Genomic DNA, 13,148 nt, shown 5'->3' on the forward strand with positions numbered 1-13,148 from the left:
TTTCTCTTCTTGATATACAGACCAGCTCTGGAGCCCATCCAGCCTCCTATCCGAAGGATACTGGGGACAATTTCCCCAGGGATAAAGCAGCTGGAGTATGCAGCTGACTATCCACCTCCATGTAGGTCAAGAATGGGGTAGCCATACCACCACTCCCTCATAGGCCTTCATAGTATTGTGCTTAATTAATTAAGCATGGGGAAAGCTTACCTTTTACTGCTTATCCCTTTGGGTATCAGATCCCATTTGAATGAACAGTTTTCATTAATTTAAAAAATTGGAATCTAGGGGTAGATGTTTTTTGATCATGGGTTGAAAGAAGAAGAAGAGGTAGATTTTATTCACAAGCTGATATATGCTAGTGTTGCCAGCCAATGTGATTCTGATGTATCATATAGTTCAGCAAGTGAAACAAATCAGTATTTAAATCAAGGTATTTTCTTTTCCCACGTCTCTGTAGAAAATTTTATGCGTGGATTTTCCTAATATTAACCAATGTTTCAGAAGATTACTACTTCCATCTTCATGGTATCTACCCAGAAACAGCACTGCATCACAGAAAACAGTAATCTTGATATCCATGACTGTAAGAACCCCATTTCCCTTTATGAAATTTATTTTATTGGGATAATGGATAGTGAAAAAACTCAGACTTATGTGTGACATCAAATAATCATTCCACAAGAACATGCTAGGTTGAAATAGAGACAGTTGCAGTACCTGGGTTATGAGATAAGGTAATAATCAGATTCAAGTATACTGCATATGTGCCAGAGCTCAGTTAACAACATGGAAAAAATACCTTGGGCTTTTTGTTTGGTAAGAGATATTTAATTTACATGTAGAGGGCTCTGTTATTCTGTCTTGCTCACAGTAACCGTTTTTGAATAATTCAGTAGTTTCTGAAAGTCCTCCTACTTTATATGATTTGTTGAAGTAAGGCCAGAAATTTTGTAACAAGTTTGTGATAACAAAATTGTAGATTTTTTAGATTACACAAGACGTTTTTCAGTAACAGTATTGTAGTCAAAAACTATATTGGGTAGATGTGAAAAGTGGTCTTGTATAGTGTAATCAGTCAGTCTCATCACAGGCACCCTTTTCCTGTTCAGGATGCTTGACAGCAGTTGATGAGTAACAAAGTTCAGCTCTAGAACTGTACTGCTGTTCATCCCAACCTTCCCCCCCCCCCATTCCTATATGCCTTTCTAAACTGACATGGTGTTGTCACGTGTTTGGGCGACCAACACACGGGTTTGGATTGGTAATTGGATTTATTTACAACCTACAGGTTGTAACTACAAAAAACTATTACATGCTTGCTGATCTACACAATTTATAATCACTCCACACTAATCTCAACCTTTTCCCACTAGTCTTCACTCTTCGCTTCCTGGCAACGGATTTATAACACGAGAACTGTAAAAGTCTCACTAAATTACACACTTCCAATCACACTGCACTATAGCACACATAAAGTCTTCAGTTCACAAGTTAACTCTTCTTTAGATCCAAAGTTCTCTTGCTGTCTCCTACCGAGAACTCAGAACTCTGTCACTTACTAGTTCCAATTCACTCACTCGCATGCTTCCGCCACTACTCTTTAGTCACTTATGTAGCTGAGGGACGGACATTGACCAACAGTAAACACATATCAAGTAACTGTTACCCACTGTTGCATGTGCGTATAGTGTTTACAGAGATGTTGCCTCTCAACATGTTGATCAAATATGACACAGTATCATTGTTACTTTTAATATTTCCACCCAGGACTAGATTGACTGTTCCAACCAGAATGGTTACCTACATTTTGGAGGAACAAAAGTTGCTTCTGAAGATGGAGGCAGCAGGTTCCTCTGAAACATTGATAATAATCTATCAGATTACATCCCAGAAGATAGGAAAGTTCATACCCACTGTTACAAGAACCTCAGATCTCATATAGACTGCAGATGTTGTAACCCAGAAAATCACAGTTCACTGTGAGAATCTCAGACCTTATGTAAAGTCCATCCTTGGCCTTGTGGCCATAAAAATGTTTGTGTAAAGTGCAAGATCGAACATTTTCATGGAAAATGCATATATTTATCACAACAAGGCTGTACCCAGATATTTTTTTCGTGTAATCATATATATTCTCTTAGCCTTGCACATGTGAAACTCACTATAACAGAAATCTCAGTTTGATGTCTTCCATTGTGTGTCTGCAGTCATGGTGTGCACTGTTTTCCTCTGACTCGATTAAGTTGGCTGGACAGAGACCTATAACAGTAGCAGTCCTGCATCAGGTGCACATATTTGTGCAGGATATACTGAATATAGCTAAACCTAACAAAAGTGAACTTTATGTTTGAACACGGTACGATGTGGGCCAGTAATTTTCCAGAAATATTTTACACTGGGAACATGTTTTACCTCATAATGCAATTTGTTATATTGGCAAATGGATTTTACTATGTAACGCTGGTCTGGATGCTCCGTACATACCATATCAAACACACAATATTACTACTGAGGTGCCATATTGGCATGTAAAGTTAATATTTTTGTCTCTTACATGTCTCTTATTTCTCAAAACATGTTATTATTTTAATTTTTCTGCTGTCACTGATGTGATAACGTTGCGCGAAATGAGTGTGTATGCATGAGTGTGTGTGTGGGCGTGTGTGTGCATGCAGCGAGCATGAGATCACAAGTATGCCTCGTGCATTCTGAAGTAATTTAAGGTAAACAAAGTACAAAATTGATGTTAAAACTGTACTGGTTGAAGATGACAATGTTTGTGTCTGGGACGCATTCTGAAATTTTAAATGATTGTTTGGCTTAAAAAGAGTTTTTTAGGCCACCTCATCAAATGTTTCTTACTGGGGAGAGAAAGTCTATTTTTATGCTAGTCACAAAAAAGAAAGTGGGAACTATTTTTCTGCATGCCCAAGTTGTCTCATAGTGTTTCATATGAAATCTGGCGTGGCCAGGTGTAATTTTTTTTATATTGTTAATCCAGTGCAGTGTATTGAGGCATATGACACGTGTGGGAGTATTTGCACAGTATGAGATACTGTAGTGTTGTAATTTATTTGTACAGTTTCCTGGCTGAGTATCCGATACTCGTGTTTTGGTGTTCTGGTGTACAGGTTACAAGCCAGAAGTTCAGAGCATATGTGGAGGGATGTACATAATAATAATTACTCTGTGCTTTTTAGCCAATGCAAACTTCATCTCATCTTAGCTATTAATGGGATATTCTTTTTCATTTTAATGAAGTAAATGGCACATGTTGTATGTGAGTGTGGGAGTAGAATGGCATGCCAGAGACCATTTGAATGTATCACATCAAGAGCAATATGTAAAATCCCCTTCCACCATAAATGTGGTCTCAAGTGAAATTTCAGGTTAGTGGCAATGACAGATGATATTGATACTGTTGATGACAATGTAGATGTAGATGAGGAGGATTACTTATAAGCATAATTATTATATCAATAATAATATAACAGCAGCAACAGAATATCAGGTAGTACTTATTTAATTGTATACATTCCAGTATTAGTGCTGCAAACTGTTGCAAGTCCCTCCATCCATCTGTATCCATGTTTTAATTTTCAGGCTCAACACCTCCTCGTCACAATTTACACACTGGTTCATTCAGTTTGAAATAAATTTGTCTTCACATAGAAATGTACAGCTTCATTTCCTCCTGTAGGTCTCTCCTGTAGCTCAACTTAGAAAGGCAAGGTTTACCTTGAGAACTTAATAGTTGCTCAGCTGATCAAGACAATCCCTGCTTTTATGGAATCCAAATGTTCATTACACAAAAGCCTATATGCAGACCTTGTTGTATGCCTGTTGCACCCTGTCCCCAACGTCATGGCTCTTTCCTCGCGGCTCCATTCCTTAGCATCCATGATGCATCTCCAGATACTCAGAACACTGGTTGTACCACTACCTGTGAACATCCTTTCTGTGACTAGTTTTAAAACGAAGAAAGCAGTGTTCTGGGATTTGACACCGTGTGTATGTGGTGTTAACCAACGTTTCGGAGGAACATATCGCCTCCATCTTCAGGGTAGAAGGAAAAATATAAGAAATCCACAAGTGAAGAGACCGTGAGAACCGGTAAAAGCAGACTGTGGATTTCTCATATTTTTCCTTATACCCTGAAGATAGAGGCGATACGTTCCTCCGAAATGTCGGTTAACACCACATATACACGGTGCCAAATCCCAGAAGACTGCTTTCTTCATAGTCACCGCTGTGAAAGCCTCAAATCTTACATAGTTTTAAGATATTTTGTATGTGAAAAGCTGTCAGAAGCAAAAATCTGTCATTTATTTTCCGTGAGTGTTACATCTGTAACGGATTTTTGCAGCAAATGGAACTGAAGCAGTATGTTGCACATGTTTTGGATATGATGCTTTGCAGCATGGTAGATGGGTACCACTTTAGAGGAAAAATAGAAAATGGAGGCAGAAGGTCTTGCATAGTGTCAATACTTTTCTACATCTTTCGTTCTTTTGCCCTGAAGGTGATATTCCTCTGAAACATCAGTACTCTTCTATGTCTTTGTACAGTCTGAAGATGGAGGTATCAGGTTCCTCCAAAATGTTGGTACACATTTATACTTGTCCTGAAGAGGAAGGCAGTAGATCCCTACTTTGAACAAATTACATGGTGTCTTATCGCACAAGAACATTATCTTCTGTTATTTTGTTGTCACATGGGTGGCCTGATAACTGTTTTATTTGAAGAAAGAATAACATTGCTGCAAATTCTTGCTTGATACACTTCATGCAAGACCCTGGCAAAATACTGCACAGTTTCCATTAGAGGCTCAATGGAACATTTGCTGAAAAGTTTGATTTTAGGTGTTATTTTAATGACAGTTTCAGTATCTGAACTGTGTAGTGTTGAATGGCAGGATGACTTGTGAATTGGACAGGATTTTAGAGGACGTGATTATGCCCTAACAGAAGTATTATTCTGGCATTTGCCTGGAGGGACTGAGGAAACCCATGAAAATCCTGTATCGATGGCCAAGATTCAAACTGACCGCTTCCAAGATGCATTACTGCTGGACCTACCTGCTTGGTCTGAAAGGTTTCATTGTAAATGATTTTGAAGGAAGTTTATAGGATCCAGAAACAGTGAAAGTTCTGTGCATCATTAGGTAGGATTTGAGGTTCTCACAGCAGCAGTAATGTAACACCATGTAGTCCATTGAAAGTCAACTTATGTTTAAGAGGAACATGTCGCTTCCATCATCAGGGCTTAAGAGTAAACCAAGCAAGGGCCTAGCCTGAAGCAGGCAGCAGGCATGCTCCAAGTATATAGTGTTGTGAGGTACATTAAATTATGGAGGATGGAACATTATCTTTCTGATGTGCTCATACGGTAATTGGCTATAGTAAAGCAAAGGAAACAATTGCATAAGCATTTGACAATAGTTACTATGCGCACGTTGTATTACACTCAGTGGAATACTTGAAATAAAACGTTGAGATTCAAAACAATAGAAAGCAGTACCCTCCTAGGTCATGGGATAGTAGTAATGTTTATTAGTGGCCGAGCTGCCGATACCCCTTATGCAAAGTGGCAAGTTTCCAAAGTCCAAAGGAAAGCGAACAATAAGAGTTCCTCAGATCCGCTCAGGTCTACTCTGAGCTAACCGGAACATCATAAGTTGTTCCTGGATTTCATTGGTTTCCAGGGTTAGACAAAACATGGCTGCAATGACAGTGTTGGATAGTGAAACGAAGCGTAAATGTTTTTTTTCGTCTTTTTATTTCTTTTCTTTTTAATAGTAATGCGTTCAAGGTGTCCGGGTTTATGTGAGATAGTGAACAGATTTTAAGGCTTATTCACGGATTTTGTATTTATCAGGGTTTTAAAAGAAAAGTGCAAATAATAATTGTTTTGTCCAACTTTCAGTTAGAATTCTGGGGATGGCAGTGTTTATAGTGAATTGTAAGTTAGTGATCGAGTGCGGTGCAGTAATTCATCCGAGAATTTGCATATAAACTGCTACATTGACTTAGCCGTTTCAGAAGAAACGTCGTCTAGTCAGAAGAAATGTTAGAAAATGATGTTTGACCCTTGTAAGTTACACGGTTTTCAGCCCTAACCTGTTAAGGGGTAATAAATTTACGTTCTTGCAATGTGCAACAAGTCAAGGACTCAGCTACATGTTACCTTGTAGTTTGCATTGTATTAGTTTCCGTTCAAGAATTGTAACGTTTGTGAATTAAGTTTGCAACATTTGTAGTAAAATTACATGAAGTGACTGAGTTTTGGTGTGTATGTAGACGTTATACAGAATTCTTCAGGGCCTAATGAGGGTAAGGTTTACATAGTTGGGATGAGGGACATCATCTCTAGCCCTGTGGATCAAGGGTCATACTTGCATCATTTAAAAACAGAGCAGAGCTTTTACTGCATTTTGTATTTCATCTACTCTTGGTCTGAAGTTACATAGATCATCAAGCAGCATAGGTACATTTGTAAGTTTGGGATGATAAAATAAAAGTAATTTTATCATCAGTGAGTTATATATTATTTCAGCAATAGTAGTACTTGTTTTGCATTTAGAATGGTATGATGGTGACTGGGAAGACTTCTAGGTCAAAATATTCAGCAGATGTTCTCACTGAGGTGTTTTTGGTGATGATAATTGAGCTAGTAATTTGATGTAAGAATGTACATCTGTTAATCTTATATTACTGAAATTGCATATGGTGTGCAGATAAGTGCTTCATGTATAGAAAATAGCAATAAGGTCTTTTGTTTATTGACAGTTTTTTAAATATGATCATAAAATTTTACAGAAGCAAATACATAATCAAATATTCTACATCATAAATATTAGTGGGTTGAGATTTGACCGGAGATTTATTACCCTGACTGAGGATTTCCATTGTTTTCCATAGTGCCTCAAATAAAGAAACTTGCTTCCACATCTTTTCATTATTCATCTAATTCTCAAAATTTTAGTTTGAACCAATGATAATGTTGCTAAAATGGGTAATGAATAAATATATTAATTGTTATTGGTGGAATGGTTGGGCTAAGTCATTCGCTCACTCACTCACTCATGGTCCTGAGCCCTTCTTGAGAAGCTGCCAATTGTGCAGCTACTCAAGAACTTCCCAGCATGTTATGGAACCTGAAAGTTCAATACCATATTCACAAAAGTCCTCCACTGGTCCCTATCCTAAGCCAGGTCGATCCAGTCCACAACATTCCATCCTATTTCTCCAAGATCCATTTTAATATTGTCCACCTAACTACGTCTTTGTCTTCCTAGTGGTCTCTTTCTATTTGCCTTTCCCACCAATATCCTATATGCATTCCTCTTCTCTTCCATTCATGCTACATGCCCTGCCCATCTCATCCTCTTTGGCTTGATCGTTCTAATTATACTTGGAGAAGAGTACAAGTTATGAAGCTCCTCGTTTTCTCCAGCCTCCTGTCACTTCATCTCTTTTCGGTCCAAATATACTCCTCAAGACCCTCAGTGTATGTTCCTCCCTTAATATCAGAGACCAAGTTTCACACCCATACAGAACCACAGGCAAAATTATAGTTTTTTATATTCTAATTTTTGTGTTCTGGGGCAGCAGATGGGAAGAGAAAAGGTTCTGAACTGAATGGTAGCAAGCATTACCCAAGTTCAGTCTCCTTTTAATTTTCTCCTGAATCAGGTTTTGATTTATTATTGTCATTCCCAAATATCTGAACTGTGCCACATTTTCAGAACATCTGTTACCTAATGTCATGATTTTGCCCTGTATTTTGATGACAAGACTGGATTCTCTGTGTTTAGTTCTAGACCAGCCTCCTTACTATTGTCATAGTTTGTGTTTTTCTTTATGGTATCTGTATGATCACCCAGTAGATTCTACTGCATTTAATTTCTCGATGTTGAACCTCTCCATATGAACACTGCATTGTTCTTTTACTCACTGCCAATCTTTTCCTAACTTTTGCCACCACCAGGTGGTGGTCAGTATCTGCTTCCCTGAATGATCAGACATCAAGTACAGTTCAGTGTCATCTCCTATCTATCAAATTTGGTTGTCCGTCTTCCCATCAGGAGATGCCCAAGTAAATTTTGAATGTTACGATTTTGGAACGTCATTTATTACTCAACTTATATTATCATTATTAATTTCATGTAAACTCTCATTCCCAATCATTGGTTTGAAAATGTCTTCCCTACCTACTTTGGCATTGAAATATCTTAACAAAATTTTCATATGGTACTTTGGGAATTTATCAAATACATGTTCTAGTTCCTTGTAGAACCTGTCCTTTATGTAAGATTTGAGGCTTTCACGGTGGTGACTATGAAGAAAGCAGTCTTCTGGGATTTGGCACCGTGTATATGTGGTGTTAACCGACGTTTCGGAGGAACGTATCGCCCCCATCTTCAGGGTAGAAGAAAAAAAAGTATAAGAAATCTGCAAGCGACAACACCGTGAGAANATCCCCTTTCCATAGAAAAATGTGCATTTGCCTGCTGGTTTGGTGCCACCTTTGTCCCATCTGACCTCCTGTACTCCTGCTAAATCCACCTTATATTTTGACATTTCTCCTGCCACTGCCCTGAGCGAACCTGCTCCATACATACTTCTAACATTCAAAGTACCAAATTTCATATCCATTTTCTTTTGCTTAGGTTGTTTATCCGCAGAATCCGCCCAGGTCTTAGGCTTCTTGAACATTTTCATAACAAGCTTATTTTTTATGGTGAGGAGGAGTTACCAGGATGTAGGACCACCCCTTGTCATCTGTCCAAGACTGCTTATTCAAAATATTTTCATCTACCCTCCATACCTGGAGAGCATCTCCTCAATCTGCAACCTGAGGACACACCATGCTGTGGTGACAAGGGACCCACCTAACATGGAAATTACAAGATGCTGGGAAAATTTAGTGTTTATCTGTGTTGGTCCATTATAAACCCTACTTTGCATGGAGTCCAGATTACTTTGTCAATTTCAAAGAAATACCTCATTGTAAAAAAAAATGAACCGATGTATGACAAAAGTTAGACTTTAAAGTCTATAACTTTATTTAAAACAGTTTTTGACAAGATGGTTATTTAATGAAACCCGAGGTTGTGATATTCTGTCTGCGGTGTGATAAACTTTGATTAAATAAGTGATATTTGAGGTCGTCAAAGCAGTGATTATGAAGAGTTTTGTCTTCTGGGATATAATGCCACATAGTTTGATAAAAGTCAACAGTCAACTGATGTTTAAGAGGAACATATTGCCTCCATCTGTAGGGTCAAAGCGCAAGATACCAGTGTTAAAGAAGGTGGCAAGCAGAGGACAACATGGCACTGAATCCCAGAAAATAAACTCTTTTGCAGCAGTAAGTCTATATCTGCAGTAGTAGATTTTATCTGCAATCTGTGAATATCGGTGCCAGTCAGATGCAAAATCACAGCCACAAAGAAAGTATTTGGAAAGTATGAATGTTGTGCAAGTGAAACCCATTTGGGGATTGTTCTGTGGAAAAGTAGACAGATAAAGATCGTTAGAAATAGTCTATGTGGGCATTGAGGCAGGTGTCCAATTGATATGCTGGTCAAGTGACTCCCCTCTGAGAAGAAATCCCAGGGTTGATGCTGGAACCACTTCACAACTATCACCGTGACATCTTCATCCAACCCACATCTGTAGCCCTATAATTCTCTCTTGAATGGGCCAAACCCATGGAGGTCACATGGTGATGCTCCTGGGTAATATGAGGATGGTCCAGCACATCCATGTCCTAGACATTCTGGGCCACATGGTGGTGAGCATTCTTATGCAGCATGATGGCACTCATGAGTCTGCCAGGATGCTCTCTATCATGGTGCTGGTAGAGAGGTCTTTGAGAATGCCACAGTAGTGCTGTGAGCTGATGGTGATGTAAGGGTTTTTGAATGCCAGGTGTAGGTTAAGTCAGATGGAAATGTGTAAGCTGTGATCGTGTAGTAGTCCTGGCCATCAGCCTGGAGAGTTCTCTGCAGAGAGGATCATTAGCTGGTGCATAAATGGGACTCTTGCTTCAATGGTCATGGGGACTAATTATGATGACCTCTGCTCTTTTGAGCAGAACAGCCCCCGAATTGGCATGCCATATGTATGCAGCCATAATAATTGTGTGTGTGTGTGTGTGTGTGTGTGTGTGTGAAATTCTAGAATTTGAAATTTATATAAACTGTGAAGCTGTTTGCAGCCTTTCTGAAACAAACCACTTGTTTTTTTCTGTTTGAAATCATTTTACGTAGACAAATAAGGCCATGAAGATAAAACTCCATACATTCAAGACCTCAGTATTAGATGAATATTACTAATGAAATCAAATCAAATTCATTACTAATGAGTTTTTGAGGTGTGAACAGTTTGTTATTGAGAAAATAGCCCCAGTTCTTACAGGGAAGGAGGGTGGGTGACATCCTGGAGCCAGCCTGAATGTCATGGCCAGGAAAGAACTTTGAACCTAATCACAGACGGTTCAGCCCGTGGGCAGTCACTTTTACTGTCCCAGCTCATATTAAACAGATGTAATCAGAAGAGTGCCGTCTGCTGGATTGTAGTGCTGTGTAGAACAGCAGAAGTCTGCCAATAATTTGGAGCAACAAATCACATCTGTCGTCAGGGTTAAACAGTCTATGCAAGAAACCAGCAAAGAGCAGGCTGCATTAGCTTTTTGCTAGTTTCTTGCTTGGCTTGCTTATCTACCTTAAGATGGAAGCAACCCATTCTTCTGAAATATCAGTGAGCACTGAATTACACAGCGTTACAACCCAGAAGATTATACTCCTCATAATCACTGTTGTGAGAACCTCAGATCTTACCTGTCATACAAAAAGGTAAAGTTGTCCCTGTGCTTAACTAATTAAGCATTACCCCATGAAGATGTATGGGGAATTGGATGTATAGATCCACGTTTTCTTAACCTCAGCACTAGCTGGAGGTGAGTGGTCAGCTTCATACCCTAGCTGCTTTATCTGTGGGGAAAGCGTCCCCAGTACCTAAAGGCTAGGAGGCTAGATGGGCCTCAGAGCTGGTCTGGACGACATGGAGAAAAGATTCAAACTCCCGCCCCTTAGTCATCCATCATGTAGTGAGTCGCTCTACCAACTGTGCTATCTCAGCTCCTCTTACATGTCATTTTAATTAACTAACTAAAATTTTGATGATATGGTATTTTGAATGTGATGACTTATTCCTTGCAAGTTATGCTGAATTTTAGACCAAGACAAGTTATGTGTGTAACTGCCTCCTTGCCAGCAATTAACTGATACAGTTCTTATGTTAATTGCTGAAAATTAGGAACTCTGAAATAATGAAACATAATTATGATGGAGAGGAAGACCATTTCACATGTATATGAAATGTTTCTCAGTCTTTGGTAATTCTGCAGACATAGTTTATATTGTTGTTTGACTGTGATCTATTAATTGGATGCAATTTTAGACATATGCCTGTCTAGCAGGTGTGAAGGCATTGTTGATTATGGTGCTGTTCACACATGGTATGTAAATTATTTTGTAATGTAAGGAGTGCTGCAAATGGGATGATTTGTGAAATTTTTGTTTTTCATATTGTTTTTATTCTTTAAGTTTTGACTGTATGAAGATTACATCTGTTGTGAAAAAGACATTGATAACGAAGTTTAGGATGAGTAATGTTTAAGTATAGCTTATTAAGTTCTAAATTTGTTTTGTTATTTTGCATAGGAAACAGTACATGCCATGTAGAGAGTCACAGGCATCATTTATAAGGTGATTGGGGTGTACAATAAAAATTAGTAAAAGAAGTAAAGCTATCCCTGTAACAGGCCGTGAAGGCCCATAGGGTTGTGAGACGTTGAGGGTCCCACATTATCTAGACAATCGGCTCAAAGATGGCGGTAAGGTTGTCAGCCTTATGTGCTGGCCGTGCTTTACTCCCCAGGAAAATTATTTAAGTAATCCCTCATACTCATTTCTGTTAGATTTTTTTAACATATTGTAACGTGTTTCGTTACAGAATACGCCGTAGAGATCGTTAATTGGTTTATTCAACAATCTACAAGAAACGGCTACAATTAATTATAACACAGTTGCGGGTTTCCACACTTTACAAACCCTACAACCAAAGTCTTCGCGTACTAATAACGCGGGAGCTATACAAATCTCCCTGAATTACACACTCCCAATTACACAGTGACACACATGTCTGGTTCTTCTTTCCGCGATGGCTGCTATACTCCAACTCTGCTCACAAGCTGCTGCCTTGAGGACTGTTCATAACACACTCTGACTCGTAGGCTTGCTCGGAACTAACTCGTAGGTAGCTCGAGCACTAACTCGTAGGTAGCTCGAGCACTAACTCGGAACTGTCTTCGGCGATGGCCACATTACAACTAACTCGCAGCCGCTGTGCAGCTCACTTATATAGCTGCAGTGCTTGCCTGTTGCGTAATGAGTGCCACGTCATCCTGTTACGTCACCGCTGTTGACTCGCGTTGCATAGCTACCAGGTTGCGGGGGCTCGGCTAACTTCGGCTCCACTCGTGACGTCACCGTGGGGTGATTGGCGGGGTGATGACTCGCCTATTACGCGAGCGCTACGTTACCGCCACGTGCCGCTGGGGAGGTAGGGTCCTCCGTTGCGCAACATGTCACAATATTGTGACATATTTGCTCAAGGAAGAATTGTGAAACCAGAATAGATGGCTGTTGCTAGGCACTTGCTGAGTAGTGATCACATGGTCACCCCAACAGACCCGATCGCAACAGTAGAGCAACTGTGGGAAGTGGTATTTTCTATGCAGGCTGTGCCAGGATCTTATAGGCAGGACCATTTGGCTGTTGCAGTTAGTTGAGGAACTGCTGAGGTTCAGTTTTATGGAGCTGTTGCTGTTAGAAGCTGGCAGCTGAAGTTGGGGACAGTTTAGGAATCCAGAGGAAAGGGAGTGTCTATCATTGGAAGCCGCTACCAAGCAATGGCAGTAAAGACGTAACTGTGGACACTGATGTGTGTGTGTAACGGTGAACTGTAAAGTGTAGTCATGCTCTGTATCAAAGAGTCCAGTAAATCTGGTCATCAATCCAGAGCCCATCTAGAGTCACTCTGTTGTGTGACAGTATGTTTTTCTGCAGAAAAAAC

The 13,148-nt window shown here is 39.5% G+C and overlaps 1 protein-coding gene across 8 annotated transcripts in view; it reads left to right on the forward strand.

The window, feature by feature from the left end:
* Window positions 1-5,678: 5,678 nt before the first annotated feature.
* LOC111870381 (DENN domain-containing protein Crag) overlaps window positions 5,679-13,148 on the forward strand; it is a 78,355-nt gene continuing 70,885 nt past the window's right edge. For 4 of the 8 annotated variants that reach the window (XR_002843840.2, XM_023862622.2, XM_023862623.2 and 1 more), the window contains exon 1: window positions 5,679-6,095. The gene's annotated coding sequence lies outside the window, so the exon portion shown is untranslated. The remainder of the gene's footprint in view (window positions 6,096-13,148) is intronic. The other 4 variants (XM_023862621.2, XM_023862627.2, XM_023862625.2 and 1 more) reach the window with 1 other exon arrangement.

This window comes from Cryptotermes secundus, unplaced genomic scaffold (genome assembly GCF_002891405.2).
Source record: "Cryptotermes secundus unplaced genomic scaffold, Csec_1.0 scaffold938, whole genome shotgun sequence".
NCBI lineage: Eukaryota > Metazoa > Arthropoda > Insecta > Blattodea > Kalotermitidae > Cryptotermes > Cryptotermes secundus.